Source organism: Onychomys torridus, chromosome 21 (assembly GCF_903995425.1).
Source record: "Onychomys torridus chromosome 21, mOncTor1.1, whole genome shotgun sequence".
Lineage (NCBI taxonomy): Eukaryota > Metazoa > Chordata > Mammalia > Rodentia > Cricetidae > Onychomys > Onychomys torridus.
This window is the reverse complement of record NC_050463.1, coordinates 8,910,349-8,925,897: the sequence shown is the minus strand read 5'-3', so window position 1 is coordinate 8,925,897 and position 15,549 is coordinate 8,910,349. Positions and strand designations below refer to the sequence as shown.

Genomic DNA, 15,549 nt, shown 5'->3' with positions numbered 1-15,549 from the left:
TCCTATATGGCCAATTCTTCCACCTTTATTAAAGAATTCCAGTACATTACCCAATCCTATGGCCTTACATTTCATGATGTTTATATGATCCTTACCAACAATCTCCTCCTAGAGAAGCAAAGGAAAATCTAGGATCAGGCTAGGGTCCATGCAGATGAACTCCATCAAATGGATAACACCTACCCAATAGGGGCTAGAGCAGTCCAGACCAGGAGCCTGGATGGGATTATAATAATCAATAGGTGTGTAACCTGCCTCCTAGATGGTCTCTGCAAGGCTACCCTTAAGGCAGTAAATTATGAAAAAGTCCAAGAGTTCATTCAGGAGAAAAATGAAAATCAATCTGAATTCCTCAACCCCTTTACAAAGGCCCTCTCACAATGTACCAACCTAGATCCTGGGACCCCAGATGGAAAGCACCTTATGAAGCCAACCTTTGGGTCACCCATTACTGTCCTTTTTCCTCACCATCTGTTACACCTTTTAATATATAAGGGCCTTCTAACACTATCTCCCTCTCAAGTTCTCTCCCTTCAGGTGGCATTGGTAGAGAACACCACACTGACTTTTCAACCATGTCCACCTCTTAACATCTCAAATCTTCTCTCCCAACAAATCCTGGAATACTCCCCATCACACTCATGTATTAATACCCTAGGAGAGTTACTACTTTATCCAATACATATACAGGAAGGAACATTACCTCAAGCCACCTATACATGGTATACAGATGGCTGCACCTTCCTATATAAAGGAGTACATGGAGTGGAATATGCAATTGTCTCAGAAACCATAGTGGTCAAAACGCAAGCTTTTCCAGCAATACCACAAATCAGCAGGCTGAACTGATAGTTCTAACCTGTGCTTGTCAAATAGCAAAGAGAAAACCACAAAAACTATATACAGAACACCAGCCTGCCTCTGGTCTCAGAATAAAGAGACCTCACCAACCTGTCAAGGCTCATGCCCACCATATCAGGTCTTACCCTACCTCTTTTCCTTCTACTTCTTCCCACTCACTCATGTTGCTGTCAAACTCTACATTTGGAGATTTGAGGTTCAGGAGACATATACCCAGCAGTTCAACAAGACCACTCATGTGGCAGAGTCTGGAGACTCCTGGAAATATAATGCATATGCAGGAAAACGCTCTGCCTGTTGTGAAGAACAGGGAATCTTTTATATTCTTATTAAGGACCCATGGCACTCCAACTGGAAAATGGGAGTAATTGGGAAGCTTTACTATAGCATCTATCAAATCTGCCCACCAGATATGCTCAAATATATACACACATTCCACTCTCTCATCCTCTAGGAGTAGATAGAGTAGAAGTGGTCAAAGCTCCTCAAAGGCTTTTGGAGAATGCTGGTTATGTGTCCCTCCAGGGTCAAATGCTCACCCACCATTTATGGCCTCACCTATTGTCCTACTAGATTCTCTCACCTTACCATTTGTTAATTGCTCCAAGCCAAATGTCACTATTACCCCTTGTCTCTCTCACGTTCTTCTCTTTGGCATTACAAACTACTTTAACTCCTCAAGAATACAATTTGTGGGTATTCTGGATTCTGCAGACTGCAATAATACCATTACCCTTAGCACTAACACCCAGCCCCTATGTCCAAACATTCATAATGCTTCTATTCTCTGTGGTACTCAGGTTTATCACTGTTTACCTACCTGATAGGTGGTCTGGAACTTGTGCCCTGATATTCCTGTTTCCCAAATTAGGGGTGGTACCTGGTAAAGAACCCTTGCCAATCACCATCACCAAGTTCATAGCAGCAAGGCATGACAAAAGAGCTATCCAAATAATACCCTTTCTAGCATCTCTGGGTGTAACTGCAGGTATAGCCACAGGAATAGAGGGACTGACTACTTCCCTAGCTATTTACCATCAGCTTTCCTCACAATTCATCCAGGATTTCCAACAAGTAGCTCAGACCATCCTTACTCTTCGGGAACAGATAGACTCACTGGCCACTGTAGTATTACAAAACCAGAGAGGATTAGATTTATTAAGAGCAGAAAGAGGTGGACTTTGTCTCTTTCTTGAGGAAGAATGTTGCTTTTATGTCAATCAATCAGGGATAGTGAAAGATAAGATCCAACAACTCCAGAAGGATCTTCAAACACAGAAACAGCTTGATGTCCCCAGACAGTGGAGCACTAATAATCAGATATGGAAATGGATGCTACCTTTCTTATCCCCTATTTTCTTCCTTTTCTTAGCCCTACTAATTGCACCCTGCTGCCTAAACTTCTTGGTTAGGTTTCTTCGACAATAGATCCAAAATATTTCTAACCAAACTCCGAACCAGTTAATATTACAGGATTACCAGCCCCTATTGACAAAGCCAGAGATCTGCAGAACCTGGTTACATCCTGAGGAAGAAGATCAATACTCAAAGCCAGAGATCTGCAGAACTTGGTTACATCCTGAGGAAGAAGGTCAAGACTGACCCAAGAACCTTGGCACCCTAATCCAGCAGGAAGCAGTCTAAAGATAACTTCACCCCCTTTCCAACTCCCAGTTGCTTGTTACCCTTCTTAAACCTCAGCTGCTTATTACCCATTCCAACCCCCAGCTAAACAAAAAAGGGGGGAATGTAGGGAAAAGGGGCTGGCTAGAGAAACCCACCCTGATCCTGAAGCCCAGAATTAGGGAAGGATGGCTCAGATGAAGCCAGTGAGAGAAACACAGTTTAGTTCAGATCAGAGCCATCTCTGCCCTTGTCTAACTGACTTGTGAAATCAACCAATCACAGAGCAGGACAGTAGAATCCTGGCCCTAGGGCCCAGAACCAGGGAAAGAAACACAGCCTGTGTTTGGGACCTGAGCCAGAGAAATGAACACTTTTTCCCCAAACCCAGAAACCAGAAAATATGCCCTGACTCTGAAACTAGGACCAAAATAACACTCTTGGTCCCTAGAATCAGAATCAGTGAAAGAAATATGCCCTGGCCTTAGAGGTAGTGTCAAAAAGCCAAGAAAGGCCAGTGAAAGAAACACAGTTTGGCACTGAAATCAGGGCCATCTCTGCCCCTTGCTCACAAAACTGGCCAATCCCTGGGCAGAAAATAAACTAACTAATCACAGTTGACTCCACCCCCTAGACATCCTATATAAACCGCCCTACCCAGTCAGTTGTGAGCTCTCTCTGCCTTCTGGTTGTAGCTTATCATGTGAGCTCTCACTTGTTACTGCCGCCATGCCTTTGCTCTGCCATAACATATTCTATCACTCTATAACTGCAAGCCAAATATAACACTTTAAAAGTTGCCTTACTACTTGTGATATGTCACACCTATGGCAAAGAAACTAAGATAACCACATTGGGGCTTAAGAAGTACCATTCCCAGTAAAAAAAAAAAATTTCATTGCAAAAACTGAAAAAAACCTCACTTATAAAAAAATATCAAAAAAAAAAAATAGTCAGGCGGCATTGGTGCATGCCTTTAATCCTAGCACTTCGGAGGCAGAGCCAGGTGGATCTCTGTGAGTTCAAGGCCAGCCTGGTCTACAGAGCAAGATCCAGGGCAGGCACCAAACCTCCTGGAGAGACCCTGTCTTGAAAAACAAAACAACAACAAAAAATTTTAACCAAGATAAAAGTTTTGAAACTTTTTCATATATTTGAGTAATATCAGAAAAAAATCCAAACACTTTCTGTAGTTAGTCCAAAAATGTTAGAAACAAACAACTTGAAAGAAGTACATTCAAAATTTGAGCACTTTTATTATTGGCCCATTCCTATACAGGAGATTTACTTTGCATTCTGTTTATTATTATTATTATTATTATTATTATTATTATTATTATTATTATATTTGTGTTTTAATTTTACACATCAGCCATGGGTTCCCCTGTCCTCCCCCCTCCTGCCCCTACCCCCACCTTCTCCCCAGTCCCTCCCCTCCATTCCCATCTCCTCCAGGGCCAAGACTCCCCTGGGGATTCATTTAAACCTGGTAGATTCAGTACAGGCAGGTCCAGTCTCCTCCTTCAAGGCTGAGCAAAGTGTCCCCGTGTAAGCCCAAGGTTCCAAACAGCCAGCTCATGCACTAAGGACAGGTCCTGGTCCCACAGCCTGGATGCCTCCCTAACAGTTCAAGCTATTCAATTGTCTCACTTATCCAGAGGGCCTGATCTAGCTGGGGGCTCCACAGCCGTTGGTTCATAATTCATGTGCTTCCATTTATTTGGCTATTTGTCCCTGTGCTTTTTGCAATCTTGGTCTCAACAATTTACGCTCTTACATTCCCTCCTCTTTCTCGACAGTTGGATACCTGGAGCTCCACCTGGGGCCTGGCTGAGGATCTATGCATCCACTTCCATCAGTTATTGGATGAGAGTTCCAGCACGACTGTTAGGGTGTTTAGCTATCTGATCACCAGACTAGGTCAGATCAGGCTTTCTCTCGACCATTGCCAGTAGTTCACAGTGGAGGTATCATTGTGGATTTCTGGGGACCTCTCCAGCACTCTGCCTATTGCTGGTCTCATGTGGTCTTCATTTATCATGGTCTGTTATTCCTCATTCTCCCTTTCTGTTCTTGATCCAGCTGGGATCCCCCGCTCCCCTAAGCTTTCTTTCCCTCAAACCTTGCCCTTCATTACTTCCACTGTCGTCCAGGTTGTTCATGTAGATCTCATCCATTTCTCTGTCATTGGGTGATCCCTGTGTCTTTCCTAGGGTCCCGTTTTCTAGGTACCCTCCCTGGAGTTGTGTAGCAGTCTAGTCATCTTTGCTTTACATCTAGTATCCTCCTATGAGTGAGTACATACCATGTGTGTCTTTCTGAGTCTGGGTTACCTCACTCAGGATGATTTTTTTCTAGATCCATCCATTTGCCTGCAAACCTCATGATGTCATTGTTTTTCTCTGCTGAGTAGTACTCCATTGTGTATATGTACCACATTTTCTTTATCCATTCTTCAGTTGAAGGGCATCTAGGTTGTTTCCAGGTTCTGGCTATTACAAACAATGCTGATGCCCAACAGTCCAATTAAGAAATGGGCTATAGAACCAAACAGAGAATTCTCAACAGAGGAAGTTCAAATGGCTGAAAGACATTTAAGGAATTGCTCAACATCCCTAATTATCCGGGAAATGCAAATCAAAACGACTCTGAGATGCCACCTTACACCTGTCAGAATGGCTAAGGTCAAATACACAGAAGACAGCTTATGCTGGAGAGGATGTGGAGCAAGGGGAACTCTCCTCCACTGCTGGTGGGAATGCAAGCTTGTACAGCCACTTTGGAAATCAATATGGCACTTCCTTAGAAAACTGGGAATCCATCTCCCCCAAGACCCAGCTGTAGCACTCTTGGGCATATTCCCCAAGAATGCTTAATCATACCACAAGGGCATTTGCTCAGCATTCTATTTTTATTAGAAAAGCAAGGTATGGTTTCTGTGGTTAATCCAGTTTACTTATCACATCTGAAGTTTTGGAGCTAGGGACTTGAAATGATAGAGACGAGAGATTCATCTTTCTGCACTGAACTTTCTCTAATCTGACCACACATTTAGTCACAAATTTATGATAAAAAAGTATAGGGAGATGGAAACACCTTATATATTACTTTACAATAGAATGAAGGTGGATAACATCTGGAGGAGAAACTAAAGACAGCACCAACTCAGAGAACTCAAACATCAATCTTCTGAATGGCAATTGGGAAAGAAAGAAATCAAGAAGGAAAATTAGAAATTTCTCAATCTTTATGGAAAGGAGAACAGCATAGCAACATACTGTATTCACACAGCAGAAAGTGAGATGTTCAGATGTGGCAAGCCAAATATTTTATCTTCATATTGGGTAACCTCATATTTATCAGTTACTTCTCAAATGTTGTGCATCATTTCCTGAACTTATTTATATGTGGGAAACTTTGTCTCTGTAAACAAACATGGACCATGACTCCTGGTGGCTTTTGCCCTTTCTGAGATTGTGGATTGGCATAATTATTCTACTCTTACTTAAACTTTGTATTTTAAAATTACAAAATTTGCATGTTTAGGATACAGCACTAAACTCCCTCAATGCAGGTATTCAAGCTAACTACTAGGACTGAAAATCCAAAGCCTCCTTTTGAAATCGATTAACCAGGGAATCTTGTGCTCCCTCATAGGCAGTGACTATGCCCATCATCAGTAAAGAAATAGTTATACAAGATGATTGAACATCATCCTTCTGCAGGCCCAAAAGCTTGTGGAAACCACACTGCTCACAGAGGAGTTGAGTCAGAGAAGTTGAAACTGCAGGCGGTTCTAGGGATGAGCATGTGAAAGGCAGAGGCAGCTGAGAGACTGGGAGCCTTAACCTACCTGAGCCTCAGTCCCCCAAGGGGGCACTCTTGGAAACCCCCATTTTGAGATCCTAAAGAGGGCTACTAAGACAATGAGCCCTAAAAGCCCTCACTTTTGCACCTCTCTTCTCCCCGCTTTTCACCACTTAGGAGCCAAGCCATAGTTGAGTTAGGCATACATTCAGGCTACTTCATATCCCCCATCTGTGTCTGTGCAGTTCATTGTAATGAGGCACAAGAGCCTGGAAACCAGTTCCCACCCTCCAGAAACAGATCACTTCACTTATAAAAATACCAAAATTCAAGTATAGATAATATTGTCCCTCTTACTAAGGTGTTGAAATGTCTTTATTTGCAGAAGAAGCAATAGAAGACACAGTGAGCTACCAGAGTTAGTCTCAGCTGTCCCAGCTTCATCACTAGGGAAGGACCTCTGTTTCAGTTTCATCTTGAGGCTTGTGAATGTGTTTCCACATGTGAATGTAGATGTCCCTCCTGACTTTGGCCTAGGAAACTTTTTTGGTTGAATTTAAGGCTTGCTTTTTATAGGTCTTGAATCCTTTGTTGAATATTGGTTTTCTGTAATTTCATTTTTCTCTGCATTCAGCAGTTATATTCCCAAGTCAGTATCTGAATTTTCTCGATAGAAAATGGATAGGTTGAGTAGCAGTAAATTGTGCACTATGCCTTCAATACTTGCACTCTGGAGGCACAGGTAGGTGATGTAGGCTCCATGCCAGCTTAGTATGTTCCTGGACAGTCAGTGCTACATAATAGAGAGAAGCTGATTCAAAGGACAAAACAAACAAACAAAACAAAAGATAGGTTGAAGTTTAAGGTGTGAAGAAGCCTCAAACAAGTTTGCCTCATTCCAAATAGGAAGAAAACCAGAACATAAAATAAAGATGCAACCACAGATAAATTTAGATAAACCTATATAAAGGGATTTGTTTATTTACTTATTTATTTTTATATTTTTTCGAGACAGGGTTTCTTTGTGTAGTTTTGGTGCATGTCCTGGGTCTCTAGGTGTAACAGCTCTGGCTATCGTAGAACTTGTTTTGTAGACACACAACTGACCTTGAATTCACAAAGATACGCTTGGGAGCCAAATGCTGGGATTAAAGATGTCCACCACCACCACCTGGTGGCGAAACATTCCTACACATAAAAGAAAATATATACACCTAAAATTTTTTAAATAAAACATTCTTTGGATGTTGTATAACGCTTGGCTACTGCTTGACAGTTAAAGATTTTTAAATAAACTTGAATTAATATATGATTTGTTAATTATAAATCTGACATATTTAGTGGAAACTAAGTAATTATTTTGATGAACCATAATACTTGGGAGTATCCTTTAAGCATATTAATTTCTTAAAGGACTCTAAAATCAAAGGACTAAGGTGTTTTCTCAGGCTAAGATATTTTCTCAGCCTTTACATTTTAGGAATGGCACAGCCTAAACTATCATCTCCAAGATGATGGTATTGTCCATGATATTGAAAGTGTACCCTGGTTTAGAGGATGCTGTGTCCTGAGAGCAACAAGAATGTTTTAGACTTCTTACAGACTCGGAGCTGAGATAATGATTAACCAAATAACATACTGACTAATATTTTATCTAACTTGTATAAAAGGAAGCTTTAATTGAACTATGAACTAAAAGAAATTTAAGCCAACCTGGCAGTTTTAATTAAAAGATCACTTAATGATAAGACAAAAAGTACAATGGAACCAACAAGAAACCAGAAGTTCATGTAAACAATATATACTTGCATAGGTAAAAATCAAGATCATTTTAAAGACAAAGATAAAGTATCAGTTTTCCATTAGATTAGGCTGCTCATTAGCTCTTAGATATTCTACTAGCATTAGCAGTCCTGAATCTAAAGCCTGTCTTTCTGAAAATATGATTGTAACGTAAGTAGAAAATCTTGGATGTAAAAGACCTGATCCTTGGGCAGACTTTAAGCAGGCTAAGCAGACACACCAGCTCAGTATTTAAATTACTTTTTTCCCTAGTTTAAATTGGACAAGATCAAAACTTGGAAAAACTTGCCATTAAAGAGGAAAACACAGACAAGATATCACTCTTACTTAGGGTTTTGCATTGCTGAAAGACTCCATGACGATGGCAACTCTTATAAAGAAAATAAGTTGGGGGTGGCTCACTTACACTTTCCGAGGTTTAGTCTACTATCATCATGATGCGGAGCATGGCAGCATGCAGGCAGATGTGGTGTTGGAGCTGAGAGTGCTATATCTTTCAGGCAACAGGAAGTCTACTGCCATCACACTGAAGGAAGCTTGAGCAAAAGAGACCTCAAAGCCCACTTCCACAGTGACACACTTTCTCCAACAAGGCCACACCTCCTAGTAGTTCTGCTCCCTTTGGGAGCCACTTCTTTCAAACACATTAATGTTGTAAGTTAAAATTTAGTTTAGAAGTATCAGATATTGCTTATTATTACTTTAATACTTAAAAGCATAGCCAATTTTATTTGTATGTAATAAGCATACTTCGATTTTGAATGTGACTCAGTTGGTATTGTACATCCTGTCATCCTCACCATGAAAATGAAATTTCACAGAGAAATAGCCAAGTTGCCCTCTATGGGCACTAGGTACGCATATGGGGCAAACAGACATGCAGAAAAACACCTATACATATGAAAACTACAATTAAAATGTTTAGCAAAATATTTCTGAATAATCCATAACAATTTTTACAGAGGCATTCCAAATATCATAAAACAAATTTATAACTTTGTTGTTGGTTGTTTTGGCTCTTTTGGGGGCCCACTGCTCAGCTCCCAAATAAACAACACATGGAGGTTTATTCTTAATTATAAATACCAGACCTTAGCTTGGCTTGTTTCTTGCCAGCTTTCCTTAACCTAAATTATCCTGTCTCTCTTTTACCTCTGGGATTTTCCTTTTTTATTTCTGTATACCTTTCTTTGTCTCTTACTCCATGGCTTGCTATGTAGCTGGGTGGCTGGCCCGAGTCCTCCTTGTCTGGCTACTTGTTCTTTCCTCCTAGATTTTTCCTTCTATGTATTCTTCTGCCTGCCAGCCCTGCCTATCCTTTCTCCTGCCTTGCTATTGATTATTCAGTTCTTTATGAGACAGACCATCAGGTGTTTTAGACAGGCAAAGTAACACAGCATCACAGAGTTAAACAAATGCAGCATAAACAAAAGTAACATACCTTACAATAATATTCTACAACATAACTTATTTTTATTACCCATGAGATTCACAAATGAAATAAAAGAAATCTCTGGACATAAATTATTATTAAAATGTCTGTATCAATGTTAATTTTTTAAAAATATTTATTTATTTATTTTATGAGTGTTCTATCTGCACATATGCTTTTATGACAGAAGAGGACTCCAGATTCCACTACAGATGTTTGTGAACCACCATGTACTTGCTATAAATTGAACTCAGAACCCCTGGAAGAGCAGCCAGTGCTCTTACCAGCTGAGCCACCGCTTCACTACTCTTGGTGGCAACTCTTACGCCTGAATGAAAAATTATTTTTCATGGTCAAAGTAAATACTGTTTTATAGAAATGAGTTACATGTTAAGATATTATAAAAGATTTAATAGAACCCTAAATATAATACTGAGATGTTTCAATAGGTGCTAAGCTCAGGGCAGAATATTTCCTGCTTATATGAGACCTAGTAAACTTGACTTGATATGACCTAGTTAGAGTATTGGGAATTAACTACTTATACTGTAGTTATTACACTGCTCAATTCCATTTAATTTGGCTAGAATTAAGGCCTAAAGGCTTATTGAGAACTGGGATAGCATTATTTCCATTGAATCCAGATTTACCTTCATCATCCAGGACTAAACTTTCTAGTCAGAGAGTTGGGATCCACAAGAAGCCTTCACTGGCACGGTTAAACTTGACACTTGTTTCCAAGAGAAAATGTAATTTGCTCTAGCAGATAGGTCATTATTTTTTTTATCAATCTGGAATGACTGAGGAAAAATGTGAATACATGACTACAGTATTTTAGAAAGAGGGGATAAATTAAGTTCTGTTTAAAACTGAATATCTATGTTATATGAAATGTCTCTAAAGCAAAAAAGCCCAACTCTGTATGTCTAGCATTCCCTTCTTTAGAGCTATTGAATGGGGACATTATCATTAAATGACTGAAAAACTAATTTAGAAGTCTAATTCACTAATTAAGATTAAGAGTTAGTTGTGCTGGATAATATATATATATATCTCCAGTTGTTATTCAACGAGGAATTTAAAATTTGTATTCAAGACAGAGATGCCATAGCCAGTGAAACCACTAAGGGACATCCTCTTAGACCTTAATTCTATGTGGTTACAATTTTCTACACTCACATGACCACATTTTGGTCATGGTTTATGCCAGAGAAATGAACTGCTGACCATCAGGATCCCAGCAGAGGGATTAAATCTCCATGTTTTCCTTGTCTCTGTGCTTGGTACTACACTCATGTATCACATTTCCTCAACAAACAAGACTAAAATTTGAAGGTCATCTCAACAATTTAGAGAGAACATGAAGGAAGAATTGGAAGGTAACTAAGACTGAGAAGAAGCAGCTACAACCTTTATTCAGTGATTATATCACTGTAAAGATAGAAAGTATCAAAATGTACATCCTCCTCTCCTCAGAGGAAAGGGGGATGAAAGAAGGCTGTGCAATCTACCTTCTTATACCAAACCTGCTATTTTTGGATTGTATCAACTTCAAATAGTTGGAATTTGATCACTTTTTAAATAACCCCACAGTATCTTTGAAGATTATGCCATGTGGTATAGTTTTCTTACATTGCAATATATTTTCAACTGTTTTCTGTTGTAATAATTACCATGACCAAAAGCAACTGAGGCAAAGAAAGGCTTAATTTGGCTTATACCTCCAGGTCACAATCCATCATTGAGGGAAGCCATGGCAGGAACTATGGAAAAATCTGACTGCCAATCATGATTTTTTTTTATGGAAAATATTATTTAAATAAAAACATGTTAAGATGACAAACACAAGGGTTGTTACTTAAAAACTGAGGTTTTCCTAAGGTTTAAAAATGAGTTCTGTTTGTTTCCATCAGTTTTTCTGACCTCTTCCTCAGGACTTGCAGCTGTTAGGATGTTTATCAGCCATAGCCTCTTGGAGGTCTCTTGAGTCACTTTCACAAACCAGCATTTTTGGAGCAAAAGTCTCAAGAGCAAATGAAGGAGAATGATGTATGTGATCCACATTCCAGACATCAGGGTAGGTAATCTTATTGTCAGCATTGGAGAAGTTTTCATTTCCTTCAAAACTTGGGCAAGTAATCTTTAGAAGATTAAGTGGCTCGTCGTCAACTGCAGTTCTGTTGACGCAGTTGGCCTCATGTGCCTTGAGCCTTTTGATTTAGACCACATGACAGACATTATATATGTACTTAGCCATCTTTTTAGCTTTTTTTTTTTTTTTTTTTTTTTTTGCATGATGCCAGATGGTATTGTAACCTACTGGCTGGTGTCCTGTGGTTTGGGTCATTAGGACAGAGTTCTATGGCTTCTAACTCCATTAGTCCCTGTGAAGGCTGTGGCTGGGCTGTCTAGCATTCTTATATAGACTAAGAATATCTGCTAAGGAATGGTGCTGCCCATTCTGGATTAGACCCTCCCAAGTCCATCAAAAGTATCCCTCACAGACATCACTGCAGGCCCATCTGATCAATCTAGTTCCTAAATTGAAGTTTCCTCTCCCAATGCTATAAAAGTTAATTAGTACACCATGACACCAAATACGTTTCCTGAAGTCCAGAGAAGCTTTGAATGCCACCATGAGTGTGCCTATAACTGAACCTGAGTTCTCTGCAAAAACAGTAAGCACTGACAACTGCTGAGCCAACCTTCCAACCCCTTTCTAAAAGTCTATTTAAATAACAATTGCACTGCACCTTCCATTTTCTCCCTCTAACCCTTCCAGTGTCCCAATAATACCTCTTGGAATTGATGGCATGCTTTTATTATTGTTACACATAGACATATTTATAACTTCCCAAATATATGATTACCTCTTGACACTGTTTTTGTCGTTTGGGTGTGTATGGTTTTAGATTTGATAACTCTGTAAGCAATTAGAAGACTCATACCTGGGAGATACTTCTCCTCTTATTAGTTGCCTGTAGTTCTTTGTCTAGGGGGGTATCCCAGGAGATCTCTTCCTTCCCTATCTGTACTACCATTGTTCTTGTTTCTGCAGCCATATTGCTGAGGTATTTTACATACTGCTTCTCTGTTATTTTTAAAACAACCTTACCCAAAACATCCTGGCAGTTTGGTTCGTATAACCATGCTAGTCTTTGAGGATGTTCCCTGAGATTCAGGTCCAGGCTTTCTTCTACAGATATATTAAGTGGGCCTGGGATCCTGACCATCAGTTGGTCTCTACATTATAACCAGTTGTGGTTTCCTGAAATTGTCTGTTTGCTCTAAAGAGTTTGTTTAATGGAAGGTATGGGTAATGCTTCTGTGAATAATTCAGGAATTATGCTGCTTAGTGAAGTGTGGAAGTAGACTGTCTAAAATCCATGATCTCACTATCCTGGTGCATTAGTTAGGTTTCTAGTACCACATATGACTTCCCCCATTGGGTAGGCCTTCAATCTAATTGTACAGTAGCTGTTGACCAACAAGATATGGATTATACTATTGCACCTTTATTGATCTCTTGCCAGGGTGATCACTGTTTGGTTCATCAAGTTCTTCATTACTTTCTCATTGCTGTGAAGAGAGTTCATGACCAAAAAAACTTATGAAAAAAATCATTTCTGGACACTCATGGTCCCACAGGTTAGAGTCCATAATTATCATGTATGCAACATGGTAGGAGGAAGACAAGAATGGCAATGCTGTACAGAATCTAAAAGCTTACATCATGATTTAAATGTTGGAGGAAGAGAAAGAACAAAGTGAACATTGAAATCTCAAAGCCACCCTAGCAACACTCTGTCCATCTAGGCCACATCTTCTATTCCTTCCCAAGAATTCTATCCCCCATTAACCAAGCATTCAAATACAGGTGCCTATGGGGACCATTCTTATTCAAACCACAACGTAAGTCACAGTTGGAGACAGCTAGTGACTAATTGCTTCTGTAACTTGGCAGCTTGTACTGTATCTCTTCCTATAAAAGAAAGACTAAATGAAGGTGGTTTGGGGCATTAGATTAAGCTCAGCTCTTCCAAGTCCTGCATCCAAAGTGTGTGAGGGTTCCGGCAAGTATGACTTACCTTAAACCTTGCAGAGATGATCAAAGGAAATAGTAATAACCTAAATTATTTGGGGAATTACTTAGACTATCATGAACAACTCAAATGGAGATTTATCATGTGTGGTACTGGTAGGGTACTGGTGGGGTACTGAGGGTAATGTATGGTTCTTAGGGAAAGGTATGGTCAAGCCATGTGACATAACTTCATTTAACACACACACACACACACACACACACACACACACACACACACACACACGTATATATCCTTGAGTGTATACATAACATTTACACCTGAATTATATATTATATGTAAAATAATAGATGTTATATATATATATATATATATATATATATATATATATTATTCAAACTGCATTATATATAATTTTATGTGCAATATAATCACTCGTTGAGCATTACTGAACAAAACTGGTATTTGCTCTTGTCTTTCTCCTGTATCAACTGTCCTCATTTCATACTAAATTAGAAATCTCTTCCTCAGTTTCCATTTCCCCCCTAAAAGTTCTGACATCCAGCAAGTCTCCTCTCTAGCCTCTTCCCAAATTACCAATAGAATATTATTTAGGTAGAAAGAAACATTAAGTCAGAAAATGGCTTGATATATGGAAAAACTAAAAAACAAGGGTACAAACCCACACTAAGAAAGATAAATTTCTCATTTCCAGCTGCTAGCTTCAAATCTTCAGACTGAAAGTTATAACCTGGAATAAACAAAGAAACCATGTCTTGCATTGTTAATAAAAACATAAGGCAAAGTAAAACTTCTGCATAGGAATGAGCCAGTAATAAAAATACACAAAGTTTAACTGTACTTCTGGCCATTCATTCCTAAAATTTTGGGGCTAACTTCCACAAGTATTTATTTCTAATATTAAAGTTTATGAAAAAGTTTCACAATATTTATCTCATTTAAGATGATAGCCAGCTTTTTCAGTTTTACAATGAAAATTTCTTTTGACTGGGTTTGATTTCCCAAGATGGCCGGCTAAATCACAATAAAGCAACTTTCTTTCTTTCTTTCTTTCTTTCTTTCTTTCTTTTTTTTTTTTTGAGACAGGGTTTCTCTGTGTAATAGCCCTGGCTGTTCTAGAATTCAATTTATAGACTAAGATGGCCTTGAACTCACAGATAGCTGTATACCTCTGCCTCTAGAGTACTGCAATTAAAGGCACGAGCCACAATGCCAGGCTTCTTTACATGTGTTTTGGTTTTTTATTGTTTGGGTTTTTTTTTTGTTGCTGTTTTGTTTTATTTTTTGAGACAGTGTTTCTCTGTATAGTCCTGTCTGTCCTGGTACTCTCTGTAGACTAGGCTGGCCTTGAACATGGAGATACACTGGTGTCTGCCTCACACGTGCTATGAATAAAGTGTGTTCCAACACACCCAGAGTGTAAGGCCACTTTTAAATTGAAGTGTAATTTTAGGCTTGCAGTTACAGGGGTTGGAGTCTGGGAAGGTAGAGCTCTGGGAATGAAATTCAAACGTAGACGCCTATGGGGCCACTCTCACTCAGATCCCTACTACTGTAGTTTTCAAACCTACCATGAGTTAAAACACGAGACAGATGCTATTATACACAATGCATATGGTTTTCATCCTAAAAAAAGAGCAAACATTGGAAGTCAAAATTGCACTTTAGCAGGTCTCACAATCTGATTCTTTCCACATTAAAAAAAATTGTTAGTTATGTCTTCACTCTTTTAACATTTTTTTTAAACTCATTTGTATGTCTGTGTGTGTTCATTAAGAATCATGCATGTGATTGTCAAGAGACTTTTGGTTCTCTATTTCCACCATGTAAGATCCAGAGAGGTAATGGAGATAATCGTGTTTCCTAGCAAGAATCATTACTAGCTGATGAATATCATGGTCCAATGACATTCTTCTTTCATACCTCACAATACAGGCAATTTGACCAATGCAGTGGCAC

At 39.2% G+C, this 15,549-nt stretch overlaps 1 pseudogene; it reads right to left on the bottom strand.

Moving 5' to 3' along the window:
• Positions 1 to 9,772: 9,772 nt before the first annotated feature.
• LOC118571740 lies at positions 9,773 to 13,906 on the bottom strand (annotated as a pseudogene).
• Positions 13,907 to 15,549: the final 1,643 nt, after the last annotated feature.